The sequence below is a fragment of the Mesoplodon densirostris genome, chromosome 1 (genome assembly GCF_025265405.1).
Source record: "Mesoplodon densirostris isolate mMesDen1 chromosome 1, mMesDen1 primary haplotype, whole genome shotgun sequence".
Taxonomy (NCBI): Eukaryota; Metazoa; Chordata; class Mammalia; order Artiodactyla; family Ziphiidae; genus Mesoplodon; species Mesoplodon densirostris.
This window is the reverse complement of record NC_082661.1, coordinates 47,721,578-47,736,291: the sequence shown is the minus strand read 5'-3', so window position 1 is coordinate 47,736,291 and position 14,714 is coordinate 47,721,578. Positions and strand designations below refer to the sequence as shown.

Genomic DNA, 14,714 nt, shown 5'->3' with positions numbered 1-14,714 from the left:
TGCATCGGCAGGCGGACTCCCAACCACTGCGCCACCAGGGAAGCCCCATCTTCATTCTTGAAGTATGGTTTTGCTGGACATTCAATACTAGATGACAGCTACATTTTCTCTGTATTTTGAAGATAATATTCTACTGTCTTCTGGCTTTTGTTGTTACTGGTGAGAATTCTCTAGTCAAATCTAATTGTAATCTGTTCTTTTTCTCTTTGGCTGTTTTGAAATCTTTTCTTTGGCTTTCTTTTGCAGTTTACTACAATGTGTCTAGGTGTTCAGTTCTTTTTGTTTATACTAGTTGCTATACATTGTGTTTCTTGAATCTTGATCCAAATTTTTTGTCCATTTTTGAAAATTCTCAGCTCTTATCTCTTCAAATATTGTTTCTGTTATTGGTTATTTCTGCTGATTGTCACTCTTAGAGATATATTTCTTTGTGTATATGGTAAATTTTGATCGTGAGCTTTTTTTTTTTTTTTCAAATTTAATCTGTGAGAGTCCAGAGGACCTCAGTTGAAGATGGTTTCCTCATGAGGCCATTTGAATATGAATTCTGCCAGGAAGTAGGGTGCACTTTTGTCCTGGATAACGTTATCCACTTTTCAGAGTGCCAGTAATTAAGTACTTATTACAGGCACATTTTATTCACCTGGCCTTGTGAGGGAAAAGGGGTTCTAGTAATTTCTTGATTGGTTTATCTGTTATCCTCCTGATTCTAACTTTACCTTCACTCCTCAGTCCTTCTGGAGCTATCCAATGTTGTCAATTCCTCAGTCTTTTGTAGGAGTTCTACAGCGTCATTATCACCCATGCCACGCTCAGTTTTGTGACTAACAGCTGACTTCCCATGCTTCCAAATCCTTGAACTTTCATTGTTCTACAGAGTCTTTTTGAGAAGTGTCTTTAACTCTATTTACAACTCCCTTGTTTTATGCAGTGTAGTGTGAATGACAGATACCGTGTTCTCCAAGCCACATTGTGTTCTCATGCTCTGTGGCTTTCTTTGGATTAAACTCAACGCTGTTGCTTTAGAATGAATCGTGCCCTGCCCCCTGTCCCCCCACCTTCTCGAGAGTTCCCAGACTTTTTTGTAAACTGGCCTTTAGCAGGACTGACCCTGCCCGTAACCCCAGTCATGTGCAAAATCTCTCTTATCTTTCTTTCCTGGAGTGGTCCCAGTGCAGGCTTAGCTGGGAGTCATGCTTAGGAAGAATAATGTTGTATGTAAGTGATTTTCAAAAGTAGTGATTTACTCAGGGTTCATCTTTCTAAAATAAAACCACCAAAGTTAATTGAAACTATAGTAACAGGCAGAAAAGTATCAGTGATACTTTCTCTTATGTGTTAAACACTTACACTATGGTTATTCTTACTAGATTTATAGCTAAGTCATTATTATTATTATTATTATTATTATTATTTTGTAGGCCTGAATTGGCGTATTTAACTAAAAGTCTGTGGAATGAGGCTTGGCACAGTGCTTTCCTAACTACCTGATCTAAGGCATCGGTTAGATTGGCACTGTGTACTTACCAGTGGTCTTGCCATCATTATTATGGGGTGGCCAGAGGAGTGGTGAGCCTCTAATGAATGCAGCCACGAAAGGACTACTGCTTCCATAGTTGGTGCTGCCTCATTTGACTTCCTTTAGCTGTGGGCCTGCCTCTTCTGGCCCCTCACTCCCATTCAGAGTGACTGTGAAGCCACATTCCAGCCCTGTCCTCTGCACAGAGGTTCATATGGATCTTCTGTTCATAGTCATACTTCTGACCTCTCTCATTTCCTTTAAGGAATTTTTTAAAATCTGCTGTTATTGTGCTGGTGATCCATAAAGTTTATTGTGAAAAGAATTATACTTTAAAAGCTGTTGTGGTAGCTAGAGACACATATAGGATAAAATAGGCAATGGGTAGGAAGTGTCAAGAATAAGCATCTTTTATTTGCTATTGACTTATTTTTTTCTTCCGGTTTTATTGAGATATTATTGACATACAGCACTGTATAAGTTTAAGGTGTACAGCAAAATGATTGACCTACATACATCGTGAAATGGTTACTACAGTAAGTTTGGTGAATTTACTGCATTTTTTGTTTAATGGGTATAGAGTTTCAGTTTTGCAAATTGAAAACGCTCTGGAGATCTTTTCCCAACAATGTGAATATATTTAACACTACTGAACTGTACATCTAAAAATGGCTAATTTGATAAATTTTGTTACATGTTTTTTACTACAGTAAAAAAAGAATGAGCATCTTTTTTGGGATATAGATTTAAAAGGTTAAGGGCAGGGTTTTGGATTTTTTTTACCTTATTTATTTGTACTTGGTTCTATTTTCTCATCCTTTACCACAACTTGAATTAACAGATTAGAGTTATTGGAGGGTTTACTAGAGCAGAGGAGATGTACAGCAAACTGAAATTTATTCATTTGACATTTATTGAGCAGCTCCTATGTAGCAGGCTCTGTGCTTTTAGTTTATAATTCAGAGAAGTAAGGGGCATGTGCCCCAGAGGAGAGACAGGTGAAAGAGTACAAGTATTGCCACTTATGCTGAAAGAACTGTAGAAGGGGAAAGTTATGCATACCATGGGCATTTTATCAGTTACTTAAAGCATATAGATATACAGTCATTCATCAAATTTTCAAAACCTAATTATGGAAAAGTTCAGTTATATACAAAAGTAGAGGAATAATATGATGAGCTACTGTTTGTCCATCCCCCAGCTGGCATCCACTCACAGCCTGTTTTGTTTCCTTGTATTCCTTCTCCCACTGCATATTTCAAGCAAATTCTAGTTATCATATAATTTTATCTAAATATTTCAGTACTTTCACTGAAAGATAAGGGCTGTTTTCTTAGAATTGACCATAGAACTGCTATCACTCCAAAGTTATTTCATACTTTTTTTTTCAGTTGATTTGTTTGAATCAGGATCTGATCATAGTCCATCCATACATTACATTCAGTTGATGTGTTTTCTTAAAATTATCTTTTAATCTATAGCTTCCCCTTCTTATTTATTTTCTTTGTTCTTGAAATGTGTCTGCTGAATAAATCTTGTCATTTATCTTGTAGAACTGCCCATACTGTGAACTTTGCTGAATGCATCCCAGTGATGTCATTTAACACGTTCATCCTCCTACCCTACCGTTAGTTTTAGAGGTTTAAGTTCTTTTTTTTTCTTTTTTGCAAGAATGTTTCATAGACAGTGGTTTCCAACAGCACGTAATGTCTGATTGTTGTTTTTTCTTTGTGATATTAGTGGCCACTTATAATTTGCATTATTTAATCGGGGTTTGCACGATGTTGCTGTTCTAGTTTCATCATTCCCTCTTCATTTATTAGCTTTTAGTTTACTTCCATAGAGAAGTTTCTCTTTATCAACTATTTGGTTACCTGGAGGAACAGTTCATACAGGGAAAACAGGTTAAATGACTGATTCTTTTCCTTTGTTTATAACTCTTGGAAGGACCTTAATACCTCCAAAGATGGCCAAATGTTTTTTTTCTTTATTTTTAAAAATATCGTTAGGAATACATGAATTTTACACATTTGATTATTTTTTAATAATCAAATTGTTTTTTAAATTAATTAATTAATTAATTAATTTATTTATTTATTTATGGCTGCATTGGGTCTCTGTCGTTGGGTCTTAGTTGCTGTACGTGGGCTTTTTCTAATTGCGGTGAGCGGGGGCTACTCTTCATTGTGGTGCGCGGGTTATTTTTTTCATTGCGTGGCTTCTCTTGTTGCAGAGCTTGGGCTCTAGGCACGCAGGCTTCAGAAGTTGTGGCACGCGGGCTCCATAGTTGTGGCTCACGGGCTCTAGAGTGCAGGCTTAGTAGTTGTGGTGCATGGGCTTAGTTGCTCTGTGGCATGTGGGATCGTCCTGGACCAGGGCTCAAACCCGTGTCCCCTGCATTGGCAGGCAGATTCTCAACCACTGCACCACCAGGAAAGTCCCTCAAGTTGTTTTTTTTTATGGATGATCAGGTTGTCCGTTCTTTGGCCAGTGAGAGCACCTTCAGGTTGGCTCCTGGGTCCTTTTGATATGAATGCCTTTGATAGTTTCTTGCTTCCTGGTGTGACAAGATGTCCATTGCTCAGCTTGTATACTTCCAGCTGTAGCTCTGGAATAAGCCCTTTCTTCAATGAGGTGTGTGGTTCCTTTTAATGGGAAGTTGTATTTAGACACTGCAGTTTGGATACCACAGGTCAGTTGTTGCTTCTAGGCTTTCAGAGAAAGTACTTCATGAGTTTCATACTGATTTTTCAAACTTAAATTTAGAAATAGAGGATTCTACTGAAGTTATTTGATTTCATATTTGCTGAAAATCTTGGTCCATAATAATATTGATACTTATTGATAATAAGTAATGCTGGGCTTCCCTGGTGGCTCAGTGGTTGAGAATCCGCCTGCCGATGCAGGGGACGTGGGTCCGTGCCCCGGTCCGGGAGGATCCCACATGTCGCGGAGCGGCTGGGCCCGTGAGCCATGGCCGCTGAGCCTGCACGTCCGGAGCCTGTGCTCCAGAATGGGAGAGGCCACAACAGTGAGAGGCCCGCGTACCGCAAAAAAAAAAAAAAAAAAGTAATGGTACTTATTTATCAGTATTATACTAACAATATGATTACTGAAAACCATTTAAGAATTCAAAAACATTTTCTCCCATCCTTTTTATTCTTAGGATAGTTTCTTCTAGGGATGTACTGTGAAATTGTGTTTCACATTATTTGAAATAATTACTTTTTGCTTGGTTACACCAGCAATTCAATAAATATTTAGCTTTGTTTCATTCACTTTTGAATTTCAGGGATTAAAATTTTTTTTGATTTTGTTATTGGTTAATAATTATGGAAAACACATAGATGGTCCCAGAGCCAAGTCTGCAGAACAAGGCAGAATCAAAACGTCTAGCTTTGATCCTTGCCCCCTCCGTTCTATGCCTCTCTCTCCCACACTCCACTTAAAATATATAAGCAAGTGTGTGTGCATGAATGCACACAGGTGCACATTTGTTTCTGCCTCCCAACACCATCTTAGATGAATGGCAGCACACTGTATGTGATTTTCTTTCCTTCCTTTTTACTCTTCCTGTTGCTTCCAGGAGATCACTCACCACAAGTATATAGAGACATTCTTTATGCCTTTTTGCAGCTATATCATATTCTACTGTGTGAATGTGCTGTAGTTTATTCAACCAGTCCCATATTAATAGACATTTTGGTTGTCTTTAGTCTCTTGCTATTACAGATAGTACTGTAATTAATACCTGGTACGTCTGTTTTTTTTTTTAATTTTGCTGCCCATAGGGGGATTTCAATTTTAATATTATATTAATTTGCACACAGGTGGTAGAATGTAAAAATCTTAGGTTTACTGTTTGTTCTGTGATCCTGAAACCTATTCTTTTTAGTTTTCTCCCTCTAGATAGCACTTTCCAGTGACAAAAACTATAGTTAGAAAAACATGTTTCAGTCAGTCATCAAAATAGTAACCCAAGACCTAATTTAAAAGTAACACAAGTGTAAATCAGGAAGCATTTGTTTTTAAAGTTAACTATCACTTCTCAGAGATTTTTACCTCATTATAAATCCCTTCTGTTTGAGAAGACACATAACATATCTGAACCAAAGAAATGGACAGGCATCTGTTTTCATAGGGATAAGAAAGCCAGCATGACCTGCAGACACTGAAATAGCTCATCTAATGTTTTCTGAGCACCTATAAATACCAGGCCCCTACAGGGAAACAGGAAATTTTAGAAGAGGACTGATGCTATCCATTCCCTTACTAAAATATATTAGCTAATGCTCAGAACATACAGAATGGTCACATTTAGTAAGCCACTCTCAGCAATATGTGTACATGTCTGCTCCCACCAGCTGAGTTATGAGCATACAAAAAATCTGTTTATACCTGCTAAAGTAACCAAATTAGGTCCAAGATGGATGCTCATGCTAAACCCCATGTTAGGAAACCAAAACTTCACTAAATTTCTGCACTTGACTCTCCCAGAAAAGGAAGGCCTAGGTCAACCAATCAGTATTGCCTGCTCAACACAAGTTACCCTACCTGGCTCCAAGGCTTCCCTTTGCTCCACATAAGGGAAGTAACCTGCTTTAACCAGCCAGCAAATGCCCAATATAGCTTCCTTGTTCCTGCTCACTTTGGTTTATAAAAATCTCTCGCTTAGTTCACCGGAGCTCCTTTCTGCTAGACGGGGTGCTGCCCAATTTGTGAATCATTGAATGAAAGCCTAATAGATCAGTAAATTGTCTGTGGAAAATTTTCTTTTAACATACCCAAACCTGTTTATGTCGGCTGTACTTGTTATTGCAATTGTATAATTTAATTTAACACTATAGGGCTTCCCTGGTGGCGCAGTGGTTGAGAGTCTGCCTGCCGATGCAGGGGACACGGGTTCGTGCCCCGGTCTGGGAAGATACCACATGCCATGGAGCAGCTAGACCTGTGAGCCACGGCCGCTGAGCCTGCACGTCCGGGGCCTGTGCTCCGCAACGGGAGAGGCCACAACAGTGAGGGGCCCGCATACTGAAAAAAAAAAAAAAAAAAAAAAGAAGAAGTATTTCACCCTTGCTCTATACAGAACATTGTAGGGAATACTAAAGAAATATATGATAATCCAGAACACTATAAGGAATGCTAAAGAAATATGTAATGGTCCAGAGAGAATTCAGCCTTTTAAGTAGGCCAAGCTTTATACACTGTAGGGAATAATCTATAACTAGATAGTATTTTGTGTTAGGGTTCTCCAAAGGAACAGAAGCAATAGTATATACATAGACAGATGGATATAGAGAGATTTTTATTGATTGATTTTAAGAAGTTGGCTCATGCAATTGTAGAGGCTGCCAAGTCCAAAACCTGCAGGGTAGGCTGGCAGGCTGGGGACCCAGAGAAGAGTTGAATCTGGAGTTTGAGACCACAGGTCTGCTGGCAGACACCCTCTTCTTCCAGGGGAGGTCAAGGGTTTTTTTGTTGTTTGTTTGTTTGTTTTGTTAAGGCCTTCAGATGATTAGATGAGGCCTACCCACATTATGGAGGGTAATCTCCTTTACACAAAGTCTGCTTATTTAATTGTTAATCATATCTAAAAATATACCTTCACAGAAACCTCTAGAATAATATTTGACCAAATATCTGGGTACTGTGGCCTATTCAAGTTGACACATAAAATTAGCCAGTACATATACTGAAGGACCGTTTTGTGTATAATTAAATGTCAAATTGTAAAGAATATTGGGTACGTGTTGTGGGTGGTAAGGTAGGGGTGGGGGAGATTGTTTTGGTGTTTCTTTGCTTACAGAGGAGATAAGCTTTGAGATGTGCTCTGAAGGCCAGGGAGTTTTTGCCCTGGTGTGCAGGGTGTGAACAGCATCCCAAGAGCGGGGTGGATCAGAATGAACAAGGGTAGAGTTGACCGTGGCATGCGCAGGGGTCTTCGGGAAGATTTGTCCCGCTGGACAGATACTTCTTGGATGGTGAGGCAAGCCCCTCTCTGGTTTCTCTACTTTACTGAATTAAGTAGAGAAGATTCTTGCTCCAGCCTGGGATGACAGCTGGCTGGTGCAGGGCTGTCTGTACCACCAGCATTGTATGCTACGTTATATGGTATGATGTGATGAGAATTCTTTTTGAAGGAAACATTTCAAATAAAATATAGCTGCCTTAGGTTTTTCTGTTATAAAATATGGTCAGAATTCTTTCTTCTGTCAATTTAATGAATTTGCTTCAGAAAATCTATATGTTTCATATGTTTGTGAAGAAACATGAGATCTTCAAATGATGTGAATTGCTGCCAGTAGTAATTCTAGTCTTTAAGCCTTGAAATATTTTTGGATCCATTATTTTGAAGTAGAAATACAGCCCAGTAACTTTTCCCTCCACAGTTTAAATTAAAGAACATATTTGGGACTTTCCTGGTGGCGCAGTGGTTGAGAATCCGCCTGCCAGTGCAGGAGACACAAGTTCGAGCCCTGGTCTGGGAAGGTCCCACATGCCACGGAGCGACTAAGCCCGTGTGCCACAACTACTGAGCCTGCACTCTAGAGCCCGCGAGCCACAACTACTGAGCCTGTGTGCCACAACTACTGAAGCCCACGTGCCCAGAGCCTGTGCTCTGCAACAAGAGAAGCCACTGCAATGAGAAGCCCGCACACCGCAACGAAGAGTAGCCCCTGCTCACCGCGAGTAGAGAAAGCCTGCATGCAGCAATGAAGACCCAACGCAGCCAAAAATAAATAAAAAGATAATAAATAAATTTATTTAAAAAAAGAACATAATTTATTTTTAGATGTAATAGGTGTAAAAACACTTTATAATAAAAAATTCTACCAATAAAAATAATTATTATCAGAGAGAAAAATAGCAAAAACAATTTGTGGTAAATTGGTACATAGTAGCCCCCAGTGAACCACCTCCCCATGCCTCTGCCCCTTTGCAGTGTGGGTCTGCTTGTTTCTCCCATCAAATGGTAGAGTCTGTTTTCACACCCTCGGTACTGGGCTTTGCCATGTGGCTTGAACTGGCTAGTGCGTCATCAGCAGACATGATGCAGGCAGAAGCACCATGTGTAGTGGGCCAGCTCTCTTGGCATGCTGCTTCCATTATGTGAAGAGGCTGTGAGGAAAGCCACATGGTAAGGGAGGCCCAGCCTTCCTCACTGAGCCCAATCCCCAGCTGACCTGGGCCCAGTGCAGCAGCACAAGTAAGTCAGGTAAGAGCAGCAGAAGAGCTGCCCAGTCAACCCATGGAATTGTGAGAAATAGGAAATTGTTGCTGCTTAAGCAGCAAAGTTTGGGGTAGTTTGTTACCCAGCAGTGGCAAACAGAAACATCCTGTGACTAATGGCAGGAATTTATCCCTGTAATTCTAATTCTGGCTTCATTACTGAACCCTCAAGGATCCCACAGTCCAGTGAAGGAGGCAAAAATGTAAGCAGGTCACTCCATTACGGTGTGGTGAATGCCCAGGAGGGGGGTCTGGGCTGCTGCAGCCTTGACTTTTCCTCCATCTCCCTTTCCTCATCTGTAAAGATCAGATTTTTTTCTGCAAGACAAGCATTAAAGGGCATGTGGAGGAACTGGAGGAAGTATACTAGTTCTGTACTTCATTGAAGGTATTTTCCATCTCTTAGGTCCGTGAGACTCACACTTCCCTTTCTCAGAAGTGAAATGCTGAAGGAACCCCAACAAATCTCCTCTTTTCCTTTTGTTAACTACTAGTGTTTTCAGTATTCTTGTATTTGTCCTGAAGAATGCCCATGGGTATTCCTCCTTAACTTTCTTCAGGTTCAGAATCTTCTGGAAGATTCAGACATCATCGGCCCTTTTCCTTGTAATCATCACTGGTTCACCTAATTCACACACATAGTGGAGTGGTTCTGCTGAGGTCTCCCTGAGTCACTGGAGAAGTCACAGATGACACACACTGTCTGGAGCTGAGTCCCGCCTGCCCCATGTTATCTTCTCACTCACTTGCCCTCAGCCTTGGCCTACCCCTCTCTTACTCTGCTCCTTGAGATTCTCAGTTGCACACAGCGGCCTTCAGTCTGCAGCACTCTCCTCTCTCCTGGCCAAGCACTTGCATTTGGCTTAGGACTTCCAGCACCAGGCTCCCTCAGTTTTCCTTAGTGGCCCATTCTCCCACTGGGCAGCATTGTTGGACATACCTGGAGTCCACTCTGTCTCTCTTCTTGGCTCCAGCCTTTGAGGTTGCATGTTAGAAAATTACCTTGAATAATCTACTGGAGTAGTTTAAAGATACAGCTTTAGTTTTATATAGTTATAATAGTTTAAGGTTATGTTATTATATATGTAATTTATAACATAATATTTTAAGAATATGGACTATAATTTTAAAATGCAATATTTTTCTGTGGCTTGTGATGTGAATTTGCAAGTCAACTCGAAATGATAAAGTTAAATATTTGTTATAAGTTGGACCAAGCTATTTCAGGCACATCTTACTGCCTTGAAATATCTAAAGTTATTATTTTTGTCAAATTTTTAGCATGTATACCCATTACTTTGGTCAAATGACCCTCCAGGTAGACAAAACTGCAGCAGAAAGCATGTTACTATTTAATACTTCAAATGTGGATTCCGTGTTATTGTTTGTATACATGGTGATCATAATAACTCTTCTTTACCATAACAAAACCAGCAAGCAACACACCAGGATTTATCTTTTTCTTTCCAACAGCTGTGCTACAGTGAGATGAAAAAGAAAAAACCTACATATTTTAGATTCACCTTGTAAGTCACCACAGGCTACTATATATTTAGTGAAACATGGCTAAGAAACCTTGGGCAAGTTGCTTAACTTCTCTAAGCCATGTGTGAATTGGAGATAAGACAGTTCCTCTACCCTCTGGTACTGCTGTGAGAATCAAATGAGATAATGCATGTAAAATACTTATGATTTTCAGGTGCTTTCATCCGTTGTGTTTTTCCTCCAGCATTACTATTCAAAGATGGTATTTATGTACTTCTCAGTTTGCTTCTTTATCATTTTTAAACTGTTTATACTTTGGATTTCATTTTCTAGTTATCTTCAGCATTGCTTATTTGTTATTTTTTATGTAACATTGATCTTACTCTTTATTACCACTAGTCATACTCTGAAGTATCCTAGGGGATTTTAAAACTAACAAAATCTTTTTTCTGTTTCTGAGTAAATTTGTTTAGTCTTTGGGATATGTTTGTGTATTTTATGATTTTTTTCTTCACTTTTGGTAACTGCACACACATATTCTGGTAGTTACTGCTGTATTCTGTTGCATTTAAATTCATTTTGATATATTTTTAATAAGCTCATTGTTCTTGAAGCTCATAGTGTTAATAGACCAAGTCAAACAAAGCTTTGTCTCAGACTGTTTTTTAGTGGGGGGCATATGGAGACCTTGTGGTGTTACTCTACCATCTTCCCTAAAATTCTCAGAACTCTGAACTTTAATTTTGGTCTTAATTTCAGTAAAGAGTGGGAGTAGGGTAAGTTTGATACTTTAAGGTTTGTGCCTTGATACCTATTGGTCTAGTGAGGGCAAGACAGTGGCCAGATGTGAGTTGCTTGTGAGAGAGCTTTCTTCCCTGGTTGAGTGAAGGGAAAAGGCTTTGAGGTGATACCGTTAGTGTGATAGCATGTTTTATGCCCTTCTTTGACTCTGTAGATATGTCCTTATTAACTTGCTACCTGTTCTTCATTGGATTTTTTTTTCTTCATTGGATTTTTGACTCAAAGATTGAAGTTACTTATCTGTAACTTATGAAACTTAAGTTTTCCTCAGTCTTAAAAGAGCCTTTATCAGCAATTCTTAACAACTTATAATTGTGGCCTTTTAGAATTATTCTTAAAAATACTTGGATCACATTTTGAATTCCATTACAATTTTGGACTTAGTCTGATGTGGTCAATCTGCTGCAGATATTTAAAGATCAGTTGTTTCTTCCCAATTGAGATGAATTGTAAAGGGATGAAAAATACCGAATTTTTGTTTGTGTTGTCTAAATTTCCACTGTGCTACTTAATCAGCATTTGAGACAGTGAACAGTATTGGTTATAGTTTGAGTTACAAGTGAAATTCCCAGCTAGTTCTGGCTCCTGTCTGAGAAAGATTGGTTCAGTCAGTATTTACTGATGGATTTTATGTGATTGCATTGGGCTAGAGAGTGCTGATACAGGGTGAGCAAAATGAGATAGGATCTCTGCCTTTAGGGAGCTTACAGCCCAGTAAGGGAGAACATCATTAATTAAAGAATTCAATAAGTGTAAAATTCCAATTGTGATAATTGTTAATGAAATAGAGGTTCTTCATTGATGCTGTAAAGACCAGTAAATGTGGGATTTCCTGAGGATGGTCAGATGTTAATTAGATCATGAGGGGCAGGAAGAGCATTGTAGGCAGGGAACAGCATACATGAAGGCCCTGTGGTAGAAGGAGCTGCAAAGTCTTAGGAGACTGAAAGAAGGCCACTGTTGCTAGATTGTAGTGGAAGTGGGTGGTACAAAATGGGGTTGGACAGATAAATAGGGGTCAAACCACATAGGGCCTCTTAGGCTGTGTAAAATGAGCATCTTGAGGAATAATTTAGATGCAGTATAATTCACTCATTGTAAGTGCACACTCAGTGAGGTTAGTAAATTTAGAGTTGTGCATCCATTTGATTGCCCCCAAAAGTTCCCTCGTGCATGTTTGCAGTTGATGCCTATTCCTGCCCTAACCCACTGATCTGCTTTCTGTCCCTATGAATTTGCCTTTTCAAGAAACATCATGAAAACAGAATCATACAGTTTGTAGTCTTTTGTGTCTGACTTCTTTCACTTTACATAATGTTTTTGAGGTTCATCCATGTTGTAACATTTATCATTGGTTTGTTCTTTTTAATTGCTAAGTAGTATTCCATTGTGTGGAGATGCCACATTTTGTCTATATATCTGTTGATGGACGTTTGGAACGTTTCCAGTTTTTGGCTGTTATGAATAATGCTACTGTGAACATTCATATACAATATGTCCACAGAGGACATATGTCTTTATGTCTCTTGAGTCAGTTCCCAGGAGTGGAATTGCTGGGTTGTATGATAAGTTTATGCTTGACTTACTAAGAAACTGCCAAACTGTTTTCCAAGGTTTCTATACCACTTCACATTCTCAAGGGCAGTATATGAGGGCTCCAGTTCCTCTACATACTATAGTTGATATTGACTGTCTTTGATTATAGCTCTTCTAGGGGGGATATAGTATTATCTCATATAGTTTTAATTTGCAGATCATTTCCTGAGCTTACCAGCTATTCATTTATCCTCTTTGGTGAAATGGCTATTAAAAACTTTTGCCCATCTTTAAATTGAGTTGTCTTCTTGAGTTGTAGGAGTTCTTTAGATATTATGGTGATAGATAGATGATTGTCACATTTTTTTCCCCCAGTCCATCTTTTCAGTTTTCTTAACGGTGCCTTTTAAAAGCACAGAACTCTTAAATTTGATCAAGTCTGATTTATCAGTATTTTCTTTTTGAGTAAAATGCGCAAAGGTGGTCACTGACGCCAAAGATGTGGATTAGATAACTCAGGAAAAGGGAACACAGAATGAGAAGGGGAGAGGGTAAACTGGAGCTTTGAGGAATCTTAATATTTGCTGCTGTGCGAATGAGTAAATATTTCAAGTCAAATTACATGGGCCCAGAAAATGTCCTTTAGGCTTAACAGCCATGGAGAGTGCTGTTAACCTTACTATACTGAAGCCAGATTGCAATGAGATGAAACGTATGTGGGAGGTAAAGAAATGTTGAAGGTGAGTGTAGAAGAGCTCGAGGGTATGGAAGAAGAGCTGTCTTGCTCTAGAAAAGCAGGATAGATGCGGTTATCCCAGGAGTTGAATGATGAATCAAATGAAGTTTTCTCTGATGCTTTTTCCTCTCTTTCTCTTTAAAATTTTCGATGAGAGAGGGTATTTCCTTATTCAGCACCTAAATAGTGACCCAGGTATAATGCCACATTTGGAAAATATGTGGTATAGGTATTGCTCCATTTAAGGTCACATGATTCTCCTGCCTGTTTTCTCTTTATACTTTCTCTCCATTTATTTCTTCTAAATATTTTCAAAATGAAAAAAGTAATAAATGCACACAGCTTTTTGAAAAGTGAAATGGAGGCCCAAACTCTCTCATCTAAAATTCTTAGGTCAGAAGTATTTGGGACTTCAGAAATTTTCAGGTTTTAGAAAGGTAGTCTATATAGTATTTATTAGTGAGTACTCCTCTTGGGGTAATACCTGTAAAATACATTAATATTTCTTCATTGAAGCATAATATTTATACTGAGTTGCATAAGTAGAGACTATAAATAGCTTCCTGTCAGTTCAGGTCAGGTTTTGACCCCCAGAGAGTTTATATAAGATTAGATCTTAATATTAAATATAAGTAAAGAAAAGCTAGGGTTTTGTTTTGCTTTGTTTTGGTATTTTTCTGAATTTTAGAACTGTGGGTAGGAGATGGCAGTACCCAAAGTCCTGTAATGAAAACCAGTAGTCCTTTGCTCCCCTCCTTCACAGCCTTTGTCCTGTTCCACAGAGGCAGCTATGTATATGCCATATTTGTATCTTCTGATTGTTGCCTCCTTGTTTTCAGGTAATATGCTTATACTATTTCTTGACTTACAAATATTAGACATTATCTCTTTTTTTTTAAAAGAAGATGTTGGGGGTAGGAGTTTATTAATTTATTTTTTTGCTGTGTTGGGTTTTCGTTTCTGTGCGAAGGCTTTCTCTAGTGGCAAGCGGGGGCCACTCTTCATCGCGGTGCGTGGGCCTCTCACTATCGCGGCCTCTCTTGTTGTGGAGCACAGGCTCCAGATGCGCAGGCTCAGTAGTTGTGGCTCACGGGCCCAGTTGCTCCGCGGCATGTGGGATCCTCCCAGACCAGGGCTCGAACCCGTGTCCCCTGCATTAGCAGGCAGATTCTCAACCACTGCGCCACCAGGGAAGCCCTAGACATTATGTCTTGACTTCCTTTTATACCCCATCTCTCTTCTCTCCATCCTCCAGATTTGGTTATGTCACAAAGTTGTTTACACAAAGTTGTTTATGTCGTTAAAATGTTTACACCATTATCAGTATTGAAATATTGTTCATTTTAGAGCCAAATGATTACATTTTCTTTCTACTATAGTTGTTGTTACTTTATGTTTTTACTT

The 14,714-nt window shown here is 39.1% G+C and overlaps 1 protein-coding gene across 7 annotated transcripts in view; it reads left to right on the top strand.

Annotated features, from left to right (window-relative positions):
- MARCHF8 (membrane associated ring-CH-type finger 8) overlaps positions 1-14,714 on the top strand; it is a 118,210-nt gene that overhangs the window by 23,686 nt on the left and 79,810 nt on the right. The gene's annotated exons all lie outside the window — the stretch shown is intronic.